The sequence below is a fragment of the Pteronotus mesoamericanus genome, unplaced genomic scaffold, assembly GCF_021234165.1.
Source record: "Pteronotus mesoamericanus isolate MK-2021 breed Mesoamerican mustached bat unplaced genomic scaffold, CSHL_Meso_final contig_53, whole genome shotgun sequence".
In the NCBI taxonomy this organism is placed as follows: Eukaryota; Metazoa; Chordata; class Mammalia; order Chiroptera; family Mormoopidae; genus Pteronotus; species Pteronotus mesoamericanus.
Genome location: NW_026555195.1, coordinates 7,557,969 through 7,574,305, shown reverse-complemented (window position 1 = coordinate 7,574,305; position 16,337 = coordinate 7,557,969). Strand labels below are relative to the sequence as shown.

Here is a 16,337-nt window from a genome sequence, read left to right as displayed (position 1 = left end):
GAGGGCCTTTCAGCACAAGAGCCACACAGAAGAGCAAGAGAGAGCAAACCTGGAGCAGAAGCAACGACAGGCAGGTGGTCAGCGATGCTCCCCACCGAGGACATCACGGTTTGTGGGAGCAGGCACAAAGCTTGCAGGAATGAAGCCTCCCCTTTCCTTCTGCAAAGTACCTCTTCACGGCCCCTACAAGGCACTCCTGCCTCGGGCAGGGAGGCTGGTGGGCTAGACTAAAGCTGCCGGGTTTCACCCAGAGTAAGAGCTTCTGCAGAGCCAGGCATGGCCTCCATGCGTACACCACTCAGTGCCCACCCCCGATGAGGAAAACCAAGCTCCAGTTCAGAGAGGTGACCCCGCCACCACCCTGCTTTGGGCTGCTTTGGCTTTAAGGAGGGCAGGACGCATGCCTGCAGGGAGCTCTCCCCAGCTCTTTCTCCCCCTCCATCGCCCCCACCTTCAGAGAGAGAGGGCTCCATCCTCAGCCCAGGACCCTGTCTCCTGAAGCTGACCCTGGCCTGACAAAGTTTTCCAAGCAAAACCTCATTTCTGAAGCAGAGAGAAAGCCAACTCACCTACCTATCTGATTCGAAGGAGAAGAGGGAGAAGTAAAGGTTTTACCTTTAACATGAAAGGTAAATGTGTCCCGACTAATAGTGTGGCTAGAATACAGCCACCCCGCATGTCAAGCACGACGTGGCTCTCATTTTCAACATCAAGCCCAGGAAGCGGTGCCCGCACCGCCCCAACCCGTGGTGCGCGCAGGTGGTGGGCGTGCGGCGGGGGGGCCGCCCCGCTCTCCTTCGCACATCGGCCAAGCGGCAGGTTGCAGCCTGGCCCTTCAAGACTCTCTGCTCAGACGGTAGCTTCAGATTCGTCAGCAACTGCCCACAGGGGTGAAGGTGCCCCCAGAAGTCGGCTGGGAGAGGCCCCTCTGTGGGATCAGGGACCCCCGGCCTGGGGGGACACACAGGACGGCCCAGGAGCGCTCTCTCTTTATCCAGTTCCCTCCGCGGGCACCGTCCCATGCCCCTCAAAGTTAGAGACCTTTAGGGGCAGTTAGGTTCTCTGCACAGCCCTCCTACTTCCACAACCCCCAGGGGGATGCTGGTGGGAGATACTGTGGGGCAGAAAGCTGGGGGGAGCCAGAGAAAGGAACTTAACTTTGTAGCATGTGGCCCCCTCAACACCAGTCTAGGGAGCCCGCCCGGCCTGAAGGAGACGCTGAGGGTGCTGCGGGAACACGGGTCCGAGGACAGCGCCCTCTCCCGCCCCCACTTACCAGGAGAGCTTGAATCCTTTCATTAGCACAGCCTTGGCAATCCACCGACCGTGTCCTTGGCACCCCTGGTACCGCTCCAGAGGTCCCAGGACATATTGGAAAAGATGACGAAGTCCCAAAAGAACAGAATCCCATGTAATGTGACTTGTACACGGAAAGAAAGAAAAGAGAAAAAGAGAGAGAAAGCGGCAGCCAGAACTGCTGCTGCGTCCCCTTCTTCCCCCTTTCCCAGCGGAACGCCGCCTGCCCGCCCGGCTTGGAGGCCAAGGGCAGCTTCTTCAAACCCAGCCGGGGCCGGAGCCGCCTGGCTAAGCTGCCGCTGCCGCTGCCACTGCCAAATTCTGATGAGGATGGGTAATGTTGGCAGGGCTGCCAGAGAGCCCTGGAGTTGCTGTGCACAGGCCGGCCAGCGGCCACCCACCCTCACCGCGTGCCAGCTCACAGAGCCCAAGGAGAGCCCCCACCCTGGGGGAGAGCGAAAACCTAGCAGAAGCTGCACCTCTCTTCCCCCAGGCGGCAGCTCCCGCAGCTCCATGTAATCTCCTAATCAATGCAGTACCCAAGCAAAGCACTGCCAGCCACTTCCGCCCACTTAAAGACATAGCACATGTTTTGTCCCAGGATGGGACAGAAAGTCAGGGGGAGGGTAGGTGAGCAATGCAGTTCCGGGGAAGGAAGGGGAGAGGGACAGGAATATCTGAAGATAAGCGCTTCCATAGGCACCCACCAAAGGGTTAAAAGCCCACGGTGGGGGGCGGGGGGGGGCATCCACCCAGGGAGGAGGGGAGCCTCATCCTAGGCCCTCAGCAAACCTGGGAATCCAAAGCTGAGCAGAGCAGCAAGGCTGGGTGGGGGATGTCTAGGTGTGAGGAGGCAGGCAAGCTGCACAAGACCACCTTAAACAGAGCCCTCGCCGCCTGGGCAGGGCGGGGCCAGCGCCACTGCGTTGCAGTTCACAGCACACGGCACACAGCTCTCTTCCCCCATTGGGGAGATTACCTGGCCGACTTCTGGAGTGTGCGATGAGGCAGCAACTTATGGTGGCAAAGCAGCTCCCCCCACCTCCATCCCCGCCCCCCAGTCACCTGAGGCCAGGGATCCTTTTAAGGTGGCCACAAAGGCCCGGTGTAGGACTTAAACGTTTTATCTCCAGAAGATGCAGGCCAGGCACAGCATCACGTCAGGAGGGACTAGACTCTCAGCTTCGACTCAAACATACAATTCACGGGGAAAGTGGGAACGGCTCCCTCTTATTCCTCCAGCTTGGGGCCCGGAAGGAGTTCCAGCCCCAACAACTTCCCGGGCTGTGTGATTGCTTTTGTCTGTCCTCCCCTGGATTACGGACTATCTGGGTCAGTAATGCGGATGGGTGAGAAGGAACAAAGAGGGGATTAATTATGAAATAGCAACCTTCAGCTGAACCGTAGTGAGCCTTGGCCCTGCAACGTGTCCCAAAGCGACCTGGAGGCAAGCGCGTGGTCTGCCTGCCTGGCGTCGATACCAGACCCTCTAAAACGACGCTCTTAAGAACCCGGAGCGCGAATCCCACGTGGCGACACTCATTGTACCTGTAATCCCTTGCCTATCACCTGCCTTCCTCTTTACAGACGGCAAACTCCATGAAGGCAGGGCCTCTGTATGCCGGTCAGCTCCATCTCCCTGCTGACCAGGAAGGCTGCATACAGCACGGGTACCGTAAGCAAGTGCTTCACTGAAGTGACCGTACTCAAACCTAATTAAAACACTGCAGCTTCTCTCCAGCATTCAGCGGGTCCAGCAGAAATACTCTTTAAGGTGTCCTGAGCTTTCGGAGACATACCCCCTCAGCAGGGCGGGGCCGCGGAATTTCCCTTCATCCCCAGCCCGCACGGGAGAAAACACGGGAACACTTGCAAGACTTCTAAACACATCTGTGGTCACGTTTCCAGAGCTCCCTGAGCCTAGAGCCAGGCCCTGCTTTCCGCACAGGGACTGTAAAGATGTAATAGATATAGGAAGTGCAGAGCTCTCCTCTGTGACCGAGACAAGCCCCACCCCAGGTCCTGCGATCCAGCCACTAGAACAGGGGTGTCCAACCTTTCGGCGTCCTGGGCCGCACTGGAAGAAGACTTGTCTCGGGCCACACGTTAAATACATTGCAACATGCAATCACAAAACAGTCTCATCATATTTTAAGTAAATTCACAATTTTGTGTGGGGCCGCAATCATAGCCCTCCTGGGCTGCGTGAGGACCCCAGGCCGGGGGTTGGGTGCCCCTGGTAGACAAGTGTTCCTGGGGGTACTCAAGGGGGCGAGGACATTCTCGCCCTGCCCACCAGCCGGTCTGGTCACAGGGACCACATGGAACCCGGATCCAAGCTTTCCGACGATCACATTAGAAACACAGTGTGGTAAATATTAAAGTTCTTTACCTTTTACTCTACCGGTTCTTAAAACAAACAAACAAACAAACAAACTCTCCTTTGTAACTATTAGTAAGAATCTGTTGTAAGCTTTTTCTGCATCATGCTAAGTCTTGTACTTGCATTATCGCATTTAATCCACACCTCAACATTATGAAATAGCGACCATTGTTATCTGCAGGTGAAAACTAAAGAGCATAGTGTCTTGATTTGCCTAATGCCAAAGAGCCAGCAAGCTGCAAGATCAGGATTTGAATGCAAGCATGTCCCACCCCAACCAATGCATGCGTGGTTCATCAGCACGTACACCTACCAAAACATGTTCTCTACCAGCAAGCAGATTTATAAGGAAGGACTCACGTGCTCCCACGACAAGAAGAATCCAGGCAACAGGGACAGAGGCTACATCAAGCCGGCTGCTGCTTCCATCCCCGATGAGTGAGCTGGCCAAAGTGTCAGCATGTGGATGTGACGTGAGACACAAGGAAGGGAAGGAAAAGGAGGAGCCAGCCTCCTTGGGTGGGAGACAATTATCTACCTTGAACTCCGCTTAGCTCTCGTTTCTGCGCCCAGGGTTTCACAAGCTCTAGAACCTGGCTGCATTCGGGGTCCACAAAGAAAAACTCAAAATACAATCCAAACACAGCTTTGAAGAGTCAAGGGATCACTGTCTCTCCCTGAAGCAAATAAAGAGTAAGACCAAGCAAAGTGAAGAAACGGTCCCTGTCTAATGTATTGTCCCTCTTTCATTGCTCACAGCGGGGAGCATGCTCTGTGCTGTTCGGAAGTTCCCCCGGCAGGTACACGGTCAGTACTGACAGAATTCTAGATTGCTCTGGGGGGACACAGGCTAATGACCAGGCAAGTGCATTCAATGCTCCTGCTTCTGCCTGACTCTGGAATCTGGCTGCTCCTTGATCTTCATCTTTTAGGAAGGGCAAGAATTTTTAGAAAAAAACTAAATTCTGAAGTCTTCCATTTTTCTGGCAATATGGCAGATGAGACATCCTGATGGACCCTCTTGTTACAACCAACTAGAAATGCTGAATAGAACACTTCGAAAAACATCTTTTCAAATGTTTGGTGAGCTATCAAAATCCTATCTAAATAAGCGGTACACAGAGGCCACCCATTTAGTGAGGGCAGAAATTCAGTGCCTTTTCTGGAGAGGGCTGTGCCGCGCACAGGACACAGGACACGTTAGGCGAGGATGACGCCCCAGGCCGCTGACGTGGCAGGGCTAAGGGGCAGCCCCAGACAGCAGGCCCGGCCGCTGCTATTAGCCTAAGAACACACTTGAAAGAAACTCACAGATGCCGCTGAGGGCCTGAAAGGAAATCCGCCTGTCTAAGACCTCGGCAGTGAAGGGAAGAGGAAAAAACAATCTCCCCCAATAAATCACAATCATAAACTAATCCTCACACAGATCGCTGCCTGATGATTTACCAAAAATTGACAAAAATAAAAAACATTGTACGGAAGGAGAAGACTGATTAATGAAAGCCGTCTGATCATCAAAATCGATCATAAACAGAAAAGACAGGGCTTTTCTGGGAGAAGATATTTGTAACATACGTAATTGGAAAAGCTATTGTTCATAAACTATACTTTAAAATTCTAAAAATCAATAAGAAAAGGGGAGAAAATTAGAAAAATAGACAGATGATTTGGATCAGCACTTTCTGAAGAGAAAATGATCAATAAGTATATTAAAAGGTACTTAACCACTGGTACTCAGGAAACTGCACATTTAAATTCCAAGATGCCATCTCATCCTAGCCATCTAGCACGCACTAATTAGAAAGTCTTACAACACCAAAGCTGGAAAGGAGCTTGGGGAGGTGTATCCGGTTCAACTGCCTAAGAAAGCTATTTGGTATCGAGTAGTAACGGTTATGAACTACATCCCCTGACACCTAACAGGCTGTTCCTCACTGACTGCAAATCAAAGCATGCATGCAGTATGATCCCACACACAGAACCAACAGGAAATGAAAGATTAGATCATGTGGAAGAAAAGGGGCCACACGCTACGCCTGACAGGCTCGGGGAGGCTGCGTGGAGGCCTGACAAACCCAGAGACCAGAGGAACCACACAGGACGGTCTGAAACAAAAAGTTTTTAACTAAAAGTTGTTCATGGCGGGCAGTCATGTCCTAGTGTGGTATTTTTCCCTGACAAAGGTCAGTCTTCAACTAACGAAACCTATCTGTTGTCTTCTTGCATCTAGGATAACATACCAGATAAACTAGCCTATTTACAATTAACCAAGTAAATTTCCTTTCTCTGGACCCCACCAGGCGCAATCAGCAGAGCAGAGACCGCAAGTGTGTGCTTCCTATCGTGTGCTAATTGTTGACCATTAACAGTGCTGTGCCTACTGTGTGTCTACCAGTTTACTTTTCATCCAATCCCAGAGGTTTCCCCCGTCGCTTCCTCCCGCCTCCCTAGTCTATCCCCAATGGGTTCCATCTAACCCCCTTATGCCTTCTCCTTTGATTGTAATGTATAAAATAAGGTGCCTAACTGCCATTTTCTGGAGCATTTTCTCAGTTTGCTGTGGTTTTGCTTCCCAGCAATTGCTGTCAGTTTGGCTCAAACTCACAAAAATTCTCTGCACGTTTGACTGTTTCTTACATTGACAACAGATAGATAATTTCATGTCCATACAGATACAGTGGTGCCTTATCCAGTTTCACTTTCTGCGGCTCAGTTACCCTGGGTCACCTGCGGTCCAAAAATATTAAATGGAGAAGTCCAGAAAGAAACAATTCCTAAGTTTAAGTTACATGCCACTCTGAGCTCTCCTACCACCCCGCCCTGAGCCGGCCGTGCCGAGGACCCGCCCCTGCCCAGTACATCCACACTGTCTGCGCTGCCGGCCCCGTGTGCCGCTCGGCATCACCGGGGACTGCCACGGTGCTGCAGTGGTGCATTCCAGTCGTCTGTATTGTACCGGCTAATGGCCCCGAAGCACAAGAGCAAGGATGCCAGCAACGCGGATAGGGCAGAGAGAGGCCGTAAAATGGAAGGATACGTATTCAAAGCAAAAACCACAGTACATACAGGGTTCGGAGCTATTCGCAATTTTGGGTATCCATGGTGGGGGGGGGGATCCTAGAACGTACTGCCATGGATAAGGGGGGCATTACTGCATTCTGTATGCATAAAATGAAAAATCAAGGGGACAACAAGCTCCCCCTCCAGAAAGGGCGCCTTTGGCGGGTGGGGAGACAGGGGGTCCGCAGGACAGGTAGGAAGCGCTCTGTGTTTGTTGTTTCTTCTTTCAGTATACTTTACACATTTTTGACATTTTATAAACAACCTTGTATCTATTTAGCAGAAACAATTTAAAGATAAACCTCCTACTTAGGAAACGCCCGGCGCCGGCCCCTTTGGGCTCTGCGAGCAGACCCGCGGAAAGCACAGGGTGGCGGCAGCTCCCCAGACCCGGGGGCGCTCCAACGCCCTCCTGTAGACAAGGCTGCGTTTCCCCAAGTTGGGTCTGCAGGGCTTCCAGCTTCTTGTTACAATGGCTTCTTCCCTAGGCCACTGGGTTTGGAATGGACGTTGGAAAAAGTTCCTTTTCGATTTTAGCTGCTTTGACCCTCTCTGAGCTCCGCGGTCTGACCAGCCAGGAGCTTTTCCTCTCCCAATCCACGGAGAGCAGGGTGCTGCCTCCTCCGCAAGCAGGGACTAGAGTGGGCAGAGAGGCTTTCCAAGTGGGCTCCCTGCTGGGGGCCTCCTACAGGCCCGGCCCTGACCCCGGGCAGGAGCAGCCCTCCTCACTCCCACCTCCCGCTTCCCACACCAGCTCCAGCCTCCTCTTGACCTTGGGCGGTCACTGGGAACAGATCTGGAGAGAAAACTGAAGAGGACGCGATGCCCGAGGCTGGCGCGCGCACTCGCCGCCCCCCAGGTTCCCGGGTCCTGTGCCCACCCTCTGCCCAGCTCCCGAGGAGAGGAGGAGAGGAGGAGAGGAGCGAGCCGCAGCACCCGAGCCGGAGCCGAGCCGCAAACTGGGCCAGAGCAGTGCTGCAGTCACGCTGGGGACTCGGAGCTCCCAGCCCGGGCGGGAGGGGAGCGGCAGGCGCGAGTGTTATATTTAAGGAGCATTTTGGAGGTCAGGAAGCTCCAGCGGGCAGCGGGGGAGGGAGCAGCCTCCTAAACACTCCGTTTTAGCAACAAGCCTCCTCTTCGTCCTCCAGCCAGAATCCGCTCCCAAATTCCCAACTGCAGTCAAGAGAGCCTGTGTGCGCGGTCGGCAGATGGCCCGAGCCCCGGAGCCAGGACCGCTCAGGTGCGCCCCACCCTCCAGTCTCCCCCCCCCCCCCCCGACTCAGCACCTCCCTACCCTCTGCCACTATTGGTCACTGGCTCTGAGGTGACAGTGTGGGCCGCGGGCACCGGCCTTGCCTTCTGGTCTGTGCATCTGTGTCGGCCCCAGCTGGAACCCCCCCAATCCCCCAGCCCACCCCAACCTCAGGGACCACTGCACACTGCGCCCTCCAGCCCCACAGCAGGATCTGCGGCCCAGAGGCAGAGGCAAGCGAGGGAACGGGAGGGGCGGGGAGAGAAAGGGGCAGGCGGAGGCTGCAGAGCAGCAGAGGCTCGCAGGCCTGTGTGCAAGCCTGCGGGATGGCTCTGCTCCTCTCAAGAAAGCTGCTTCTGCCTCTGTGACGCCAGGGGTTTACTCAGGGTGCACCGTTGACGGCCATACCACCGCCACCCTTCTTTGCCCTCCTTCACAACCTGCTAATCCAGAATGTTTGTTCCTTCAGGCGACCAACAAGATGGGCAAGGTCAAAGCCAACCTCCAGTAGGCTTCGTCCACCCCCAGTTATTTTAGTGCCACAGACCGGAGGTGGCTGGGGGCTTCCTCAGGCAGCTGTCTGTCCTCCCTAGAGTTGCAAGGGGTCTTCTGTACGTTATCATGTGATTCTCACAGCCACCAGTGAGGCATCACGAGCCCACACTCCACGGCTACTGGGGCTGCCCCTAGCCCGACCGGAGGCGGGAGCTGGAGGAAAGAGGAAGGGCCCCAAGGCCAAGCCCTCCGCCTGCCGCGTACCAGGAAGCCCTCGCCGGGCTCTGGCCTGTGAGCCAGGATGGAGTTACCTCCCTCGCTCACCTGTGGCTGAAGCCAGCTGAGCTCCCCCTTTCTCCCTGTTGAAGGAGCTCCGGGCACCCCTTCTTCATCAAGGCTTCCATCGCTTGGCAATGAAAACCCCAAAGAAGACACCCCGCCAGCATCCCACCTTCCCTTTCGTCTCCAAAAGCACCCCCCGAGCCCTGACAGGGGTGGCTCCGGCGGCTGGGCATCCGCCTGCAAACCCAGAGGTCACTGGCTCCCGGTCAGGGCACGCGCCTGTGTTGCAGGTTCGGTCCCCGGATGGGGTGCGTGTGAGAGGCAACCTACCGATGTTTTTCTCATACATTGATGTTTCTCTCATTCCTGTCCCCTCTCTCTAAAAATAAATCAATACATTTTTTTAAACAATGACTCCTGGCTCCCTGAACACTTGACCACCTGACTCAGAACTGACTTGTCTGTCTGTCTCCGCGCCCACGTGTCCTGGATCGCAACTCTTTGCTAGACAGAGAGAGGGTGGCTCCTGGGAGGTGAAAGCTCTCCTGTCAGGAAAGGAAGACACACCTCAGAGAAACCCCCGTGACCCGGAGAGGGGGATACCCCGTTTTCACTCATTCTAACGACTTGCACAACAAAAGGACCGTCTCTCCGCCAGAGGGAAGCACAAGGCAGACTTCTAACACCCCCGCCGCTCCTCCTGGTGGGTTCTCAGGAGAAAATCAGGGAGATGAGTGGTGCTGGGGACCCAGGAGGGTCCCTATAAACTCAGGTTCTCGGGGGGGGGGCACGCAGCCACCACAGCCAGCTGCTTCCTCTCGCTCTGCTCTCCTCCCACCAAGCGCAGTTCTTTCTCAGTGAAGTTACAGAGAAGAATCACCATCGACAAACAGGTGAACTGAGCACTGAGGACGCGACAAGAATCGGTTGCTGGCACAGAAAGTGCTTGTTAATGTGACAAGGCTAGAGCGGCTGCATTCTCAACTGGCAAGGGTCTGACCCCGGCCCGGCCCGGAGGGTGTGCCGCGCGGCAGCACCGGCATTCTGCAGTCAGACTCGGGTTCGAATCCCTGCTTCGCAGCTGCGCAACCTTGAGCAAGGCGCTGCGTTTCTCTAGGCCTGCGCCCCACCTGTGAAAGGGTGACAATGACAGCGACTCATGAGGCCGCCAGCAGGAGTTAATGGTCCAGCACAGGATGCAGCATGGAGCACGTGCCCCGTACATTTAACCTTTATTACGAATATGCCCAAGCAGTGTCCACAGACCGCCTCTCTACTGTGGGACAACAGGCTCCGATTCTATGCCTCCTGGTCCACGCTTTCTCCTTCACCTGAATAACATTTCCAACGCTTCCTGTTTTGTTGGGGAAATTTTTGTAATTTTATTTGGCAATATTTCTGTTAAATCAATCAGCTATTTATTTACCCACCCATAACTCCCCTAATTGAGTGCCTAATATGTTCATGCCCCATCCACGCACATCATGGTATTTCAACAACTCCAACATCCTCCCTGATCTCTAGGAGCTTAGTCTAGTAGGAACAGGAAGATATGGACAGTATGTAGTTAGACTGAATAATGCAAACATAGAGCTGAAAGCCCCAAGCCCATTAAGGAGAGGCACAGATAAGCCAGACAGAGCGCTTCTGCTTTCCAAAATGAGCATGGGTGGTAATCACCGTGCCAATTTTTCAAGCGACTAACAAGTACGGTGAAGATTCTCAGCTAACCTATACTAAGTCTGTCTGTGATCATTATGTTTTATTATTCTGGTCTTAACACAAAAGAGTGAGCCAGAAACAGGAACCAATATTTGTCATCCTTTATGGTGACAAGAACTTCCTGTTTGCACGACAGGTGGGCCAACATGGTGCCTGCGGAACATATTGCTACTATCACTGCCAGCAGACGCGGGTTCCTTTGGACGGAGCGGACTGCATCTAACTGAGTGGATTTTGATGTCTCGCTGCCTATCATCAGGACCTATTCTCACTGGCATCCTAAGGGTGAGAAAAAAAGCTCAGAGATATCCCTGTACCCACTATATTCTCTTAACATCACAACGAACATGACAAGACTGGCATAATCATGAGTAAACCTGAGAGCCCAGGTACCCCCTTTCTGTGATGAGGGCTCCTCAGTAAATGTTCCGGGGGCCTTCCACACTAAGCCAGCAGCTACCTTTGTGGATGTGGAGACAGCCACGTGCTGCTGTGTACCATGATGAAGTTTTTACATGGGTCTGAGATCAGTTAAGAAAAATGAGGGCAACCTGGTAAGTTTCAAAAACTAAATATCCGAATTTTTAATTTTTGATAACGTCCTTTTAAATTTTGTGTTAAAATATTCTTTAAATACAAATAACAGTGGTGGTAAGTGTATAGTTTAGTTTAGTTTAGTTTAGTTACATTTTATAGGTAAAATACTTATCTGGCAATTCTGTTGCCGTTTACCAACTGTTTCCAATTTCTGTACAAAACCCACAGGCTTAGGCCCTCCCCCGCACGAGGAAGGCCTGCTCAGTCCTGCCACCGCACATCCCTGACCGGGAGCCTCCGCCCCCACGGCTGCCAGGGGCTCCCTGCAGCTCCTCGCCCTTGTCAGCAGGGCGTCACCTGGGTTGCAGGGGTTCTGGACCTCGTCTTTATTTTCAATTGAGATATAATTGACATATACAACACTATATTAGTTTAGGTGTACAGCACAGTGATTCGACGTATGTAAAGAGCTATGGGTTTAAACTGTACAGTCCACTTAAATGTGAATTTTGGAATATATATATACACACAATACCATAAATGTATCTCTCCCTTATATTCTTCTTCTTCCTTTAATAACATTTTCTTTTCTGTAGTTTACATTATTGTAAGAATACTGTATACAATACATATAAGATACAAAACATGTGTTAATCAACTGTTACCAGTAAGGATGCCTTCTGGTCGGTATTAGGCATTTCAGAAGTCATGATCTGGGGGAGTGAGGAGTTATACGCAGATTTTCAACTCTGCAGGGTGAGGTGGGGGTCGTGTTGACACCCTCACTCCCAGTTGCTCAAGGGTCAACTGCGTATTGCAAAATGGTCACTGCAATAAATCTAGTTAACCTCCGGCCCCACACAGTTACAATTTTTTTCTGACAATGACCTAGATTAGACTCAATGCTGTAACAATGCCTTGGAGAGATGCCTGTGCCTCCCAAATGCACACGTACGGCTCTTACCACTCGCCTAACCTCAGACCCGGGCTTCCAGCTGTTCCTGAACCCCTTTACCGAGGTGCCTCCTGGGCCCCTCCCCGCTGGCAGGAACACCCGAGCTCGTCATTGCCCCTCTACGCGTCTCCTTCCACCTCTGACCTCCTGTGCCCGTCTCAATAAATGGCACCGCCAACAACCAAGTCGCCCGGTCAGACACCTGGAATTCCTCCCTCACCCCTCCCCTGCCTGCACCTCCAACTGAATGACAGAAAAGGTCATGTCAACTCCAGCTCCCTAAATATAAGTAGAGTCTGTTTCCTGCTATCAGCTTTCACATGCCATTCAAGTCTAATCTTTAGGATTGCAGTTGTAATTACCTCTCCTGTTTGTTCATTTACCAAATACTTATTGAGCATCTATTATATGCCAACTAATATGCTAGATGCTGGAGGTTTTGTAGCTTAAAAAGCAAAAACACATGACCCCTGTCCTTAAAAAGCTTATAGTCTAATGGGAAAAGACAGACATGTAAAAAAAAAAAAGTATCAAAGATGGCACAAAATGAGAATATGATAAATTATTTGCCTACTTTGTAGCCAGTGTGCACGAACCTGTGCTCTCTACAGCAAGGAATTTTTTTTTTTTGAGAACTACTTTTCCTGCACAAGGCTGTCCCGGAAAGCCCATTCCTGCTTACACCGGCAGTTTCACCCCGTCTCCCACATGCGTCTTACTTGCAAGTCAGGCCCAACGACTTGTAGTGACCCGTCACCCCCTTCTCCTGCCAAGCTCCCGTTCAGTGAGCCCTGTGGTGTGCCAGGCACTTTCACCTAAGTTCTTTCCTTTAATCCTCACAACAATCGTATAGGGTCGATAGTATCACCCTTATTTACAGAAGGACAAACTGAGGCTAAGAAAGGCCAAGATAACACTCGAGTTCACGATGTCAGAGAGGGAGGGGCAGTGCCAACATTTGAACCCAGGTATGTCCCCTCCAAATCATAACTAGATCACCCCTCTTCCCTGTCCACCTGATCAACTCCCGCCCACCCTTCAGTTCCCATGTCACATGTCACTTCCTTGAGAAAGCCCTCTTGCCTGTGTGGGCGGCATCAGACCTTTTGTGCATCCATGACGACTTGATCTGTGACACCCTTGCGGCCTGGCGCCTTCATAACGTGTGCACTCACCAGGCTCCCCGGAGATCCCATGAGCACTTTGTTCACAGTGATTGCGTGCTGTCCATGTAAAACCTCCACATGGCTGCCCTGGCTGCTGTGGCTCAGTGGGTTGAGCACTGGCCTGGGAACCGAAAAGTTGCAGGTTTGATTCCCAGTCAGGGCACATGCCTGGGGTGTGGGCCAGGTCCTTGGTTGGGGGCACGTGAGAGGCAACTGTTCCTCTCTCACACAACAATGTTTCTCTCCCTGTCTGCCTCCTTTGCTTCCCCTCTCTCTAAAAATAAATAAATAAAATATTTTAAATAAATAAATAAATAAAACCTCCAAATGGGAATATATTCGCTAAATGAGTGAATTAATGAATACTATCAAACTCTTTCTTGAGGTTGAAACAGAAACTGTCAGGACATAATTTATCACCTATATATCTTTTCTTAAAAAAGATTTTACATATTTCTTTTTAGAGAGAAGAGAAGAGAGGGAGACAGAGAGAAACATCCACGTGCAAGAGAAACTTCAATCGGTTGCCTCTTGCACGTAACCTAACCAGGGACCAAACCCGCAACCCAGGCACGTGCCCTGACCAGGAATTGAACCGGAGACCTTACGGTGTGTGGGACGACACCCAACGCACTGAGCCCCATCAGCCAGGGCTTCAGCTACATAGCTTAACACAGTCATGTCAGGACATCAGATGGACCCAAGTCTGGAACTGCAACCTTAAAAAAAAAAGGGCACAGTGGCAGTGCCGTCCCAGACTCCAGAGGTGAAGTCCCTGCCTACAGCCCTGCTCCTTGCACTGAGCGTCTGAAGGGGCAGCGTCGCCCTCCAGTGGCCAAACCTCGACCCAAAGCTACTTCCTTCCAGGTAACCGAACTTGGCTCACGGGGTTTAAGAGGAATCCTGGGAACAGTACCTCGGAAATAAAGGAGAAAGGCTTAGGTAAGGGGGATGCGTTCCCATGTATTTGGACGTAAAAAAAATTATATCCAAATCATATGCCAATGACTTACCAATGAGTCACAATAAGATTGTTTACTCAACAGTTCCACTGCATTTACACATGATCAGATTCAGTCCATCAGCCACACACATACGTTCTCTTTCTACCTGGGCGGCAAAATACAAACGGGTTCTTGTCGCAGCATCTCGGTCACTTAACGGAGATCTAATGAGAGCCGTGACTACTCTTCCCAGAAAAATGCGCAGATACATAACTCTGCCTACAAGTGACAGAGGCTTGCGGACCGTCTCCTAAAGTTCGCCCAAGGCCCTAGACGGTCCACGGCCCCGGGCCGGAACACCCGGACTAAACTCCCTCCCAAGGGCTTGGGCTAGAGAAGGTCAAAGGAAAAGAATGACAGTGCTGGGGTTCAGTGCCCCTGTTTCCATGGCCAACCAGACCCACTCTGGGGTCGAGGTCCGAGGAGCCAACGCTGGCCTCAGGAGCTGGCCTTAGGGAAGGTCCGGCTCCGGGGTGGGGCTCCACACCCGGTCAGGGAGCCTGCAGTCTGGACTGAGGGGTGGCAAGGGCCAAGAAAAAGAAAGCCGCCTCTGTTTCTACTCCACGGGCAAATGCAAACATAAACACGCATCCAAACTCACTGCAGAATAGCCCCCCCAACTGCCCCCCCAATGCACCCAAACCGCTCTTTCCCAGTGCGCTCGTCACCGCCTCCCCTTGAGAGCCATTGGGTTGATCTCAACCCACTTAGAACTTCGAGAGCCAGCTGAGTAGCAGCTTTGCAAGACGGTAAGGAAGCCTGGTGAGAAATGACACTCAACGTCGCAGGCAGCAGCATGACAGCCAGAGAGGCCCTGGAGCCACCGGCCCGGGATCCCCCAGCCGCTCCCAGGGCCGCCTCCGCGCACGGCCAAGGGGCACAGCACCTGGTGCTGCCTGTCCTCAGAGCTGGTACTCAAATGTCTGGAGAGACTGAAAAGAGAGGGCAAGTGGGAGTCGAGGCAGGACGGAGGGAGTGAGTCAGGGAGTCTAGGAGTCCAGGGAGGCCTGTTCTCCTTTGATTTGTCTCTCCCCAGTTCCTTTCTGCACATTTGACAATCTAAGCTAATTAAAACAACAAATGCATGTAATTTTCACCCATGTGCAGACTAGGTGATGAAAGCCCAGAGAGATTAAGTAACTTGGATCAAATCACACAGCATGTGGGAGTAGGAGGGGCCAAGAACCTAGCTCTGTGATTCTCAGCAACAGGTCCCACAGCCCCATTGCTTTTCTGGCTCCCTACCTCATCTTCCCTTCCACACACGCACAGGATATCCAGCCTGCTCCAGAAGTCTCAGCATCTCTGAGAGAAAGGACACCCAGCCTCCTGACCCAAAAGGAAGGCCCCCAACCAAAGGGCTGAATATTCTGGAAAAACTACAGGTCTCTCCCTGCATACAGGGGCTGGAGTTGGGGCTTATACAAAGGTCATCCTTAGCTACACCATCCACTCCCAGTGGCTCAAGCTTCTTATTCGGAAAAAAAATGAACAGAAAAACAAATCGCAAATTGCAAGCAGGATTCCGGAGAGATTAGAAACCTATCTCAGGAACGCCCTCTAGCGAGCCTCCGGGGTCCCCGCAACGCAGCGCCCCAGCCCCATTCCCAGGAGGCGCCCAGATCCGCGCTTCCATTGGGGCATCAGATGAGCGGTGGGAGGGAACAGCAGCAGCACCTGCCACTCAGAGGCACACTCCTCACCAATCCCAAGGCCAGCAGCTGCTGCGGGATGAGAGGCAGTCTGTGCTCTCAGGACAGTCCAGCCCACACCGACCCCACCTATTGCTTACAAAACAATCAGAGGGAAAAGAGAATCCCAGAAGGTGAAAAGAAAGTGTGGAGATGGCACCCGTGGGCTAAGAAAGCACCGCGGTGCGGGGAAGAGGCAGAGAAAGGGGGTGGGGCGGGTAAAGGAAAGGGGTGGCTAAAAAGAGGATAAAGAGAAATGAAAAACAAGGCAAAGCTAAGAGAAAGAGACAGGTTAAGTCTGCCCAGACAAAGCTCCAGATCACCCCCACACCCGCTCAGCCTTCAGGCCCAGGAAGCTGAGGGCGCTGGGGGGACCCAGCCCTGCCTCCCTCTCCTGAGCTCCTCCTGCTCACGCCTTCCCCTTCGCTCTCTGCACAGCCCCTGGATGCTCAGGAGTGGTGAGCTGAGGGACGGGGGACAGAAAAGTGAACCAA

At 52.6% G+C, this 16,337-nt stretch overlaps 1 protein-coding gene across 4 annotated transcripts in view; it reads right to left on the bottom strand.

The window, feature by feature from the left end:
* GRAMD1B (GRAM domain containing 1B) overlaps positions 1–16,337 on the bottom strand; it is a 154,296-nt gene that overhangs the window by 84,482 nt on the left and 53,477 nt on the right. Inside the window, exon 1 of one of the 4 annotated variants that reach the window (XM_054579484.1) lies at positions 50–141. The exons of the other annotated variants lie outside the window; for them this stretch is intronic. The gene's annotated coding sequence lies outside the window, so the exon portion shown is untranslated. Of the gene's footprint in view, positions 1–49; positions 142–16,337 lie in introns of those variants that run through there. 4 annotated transcript variants of the gene reach the window in all.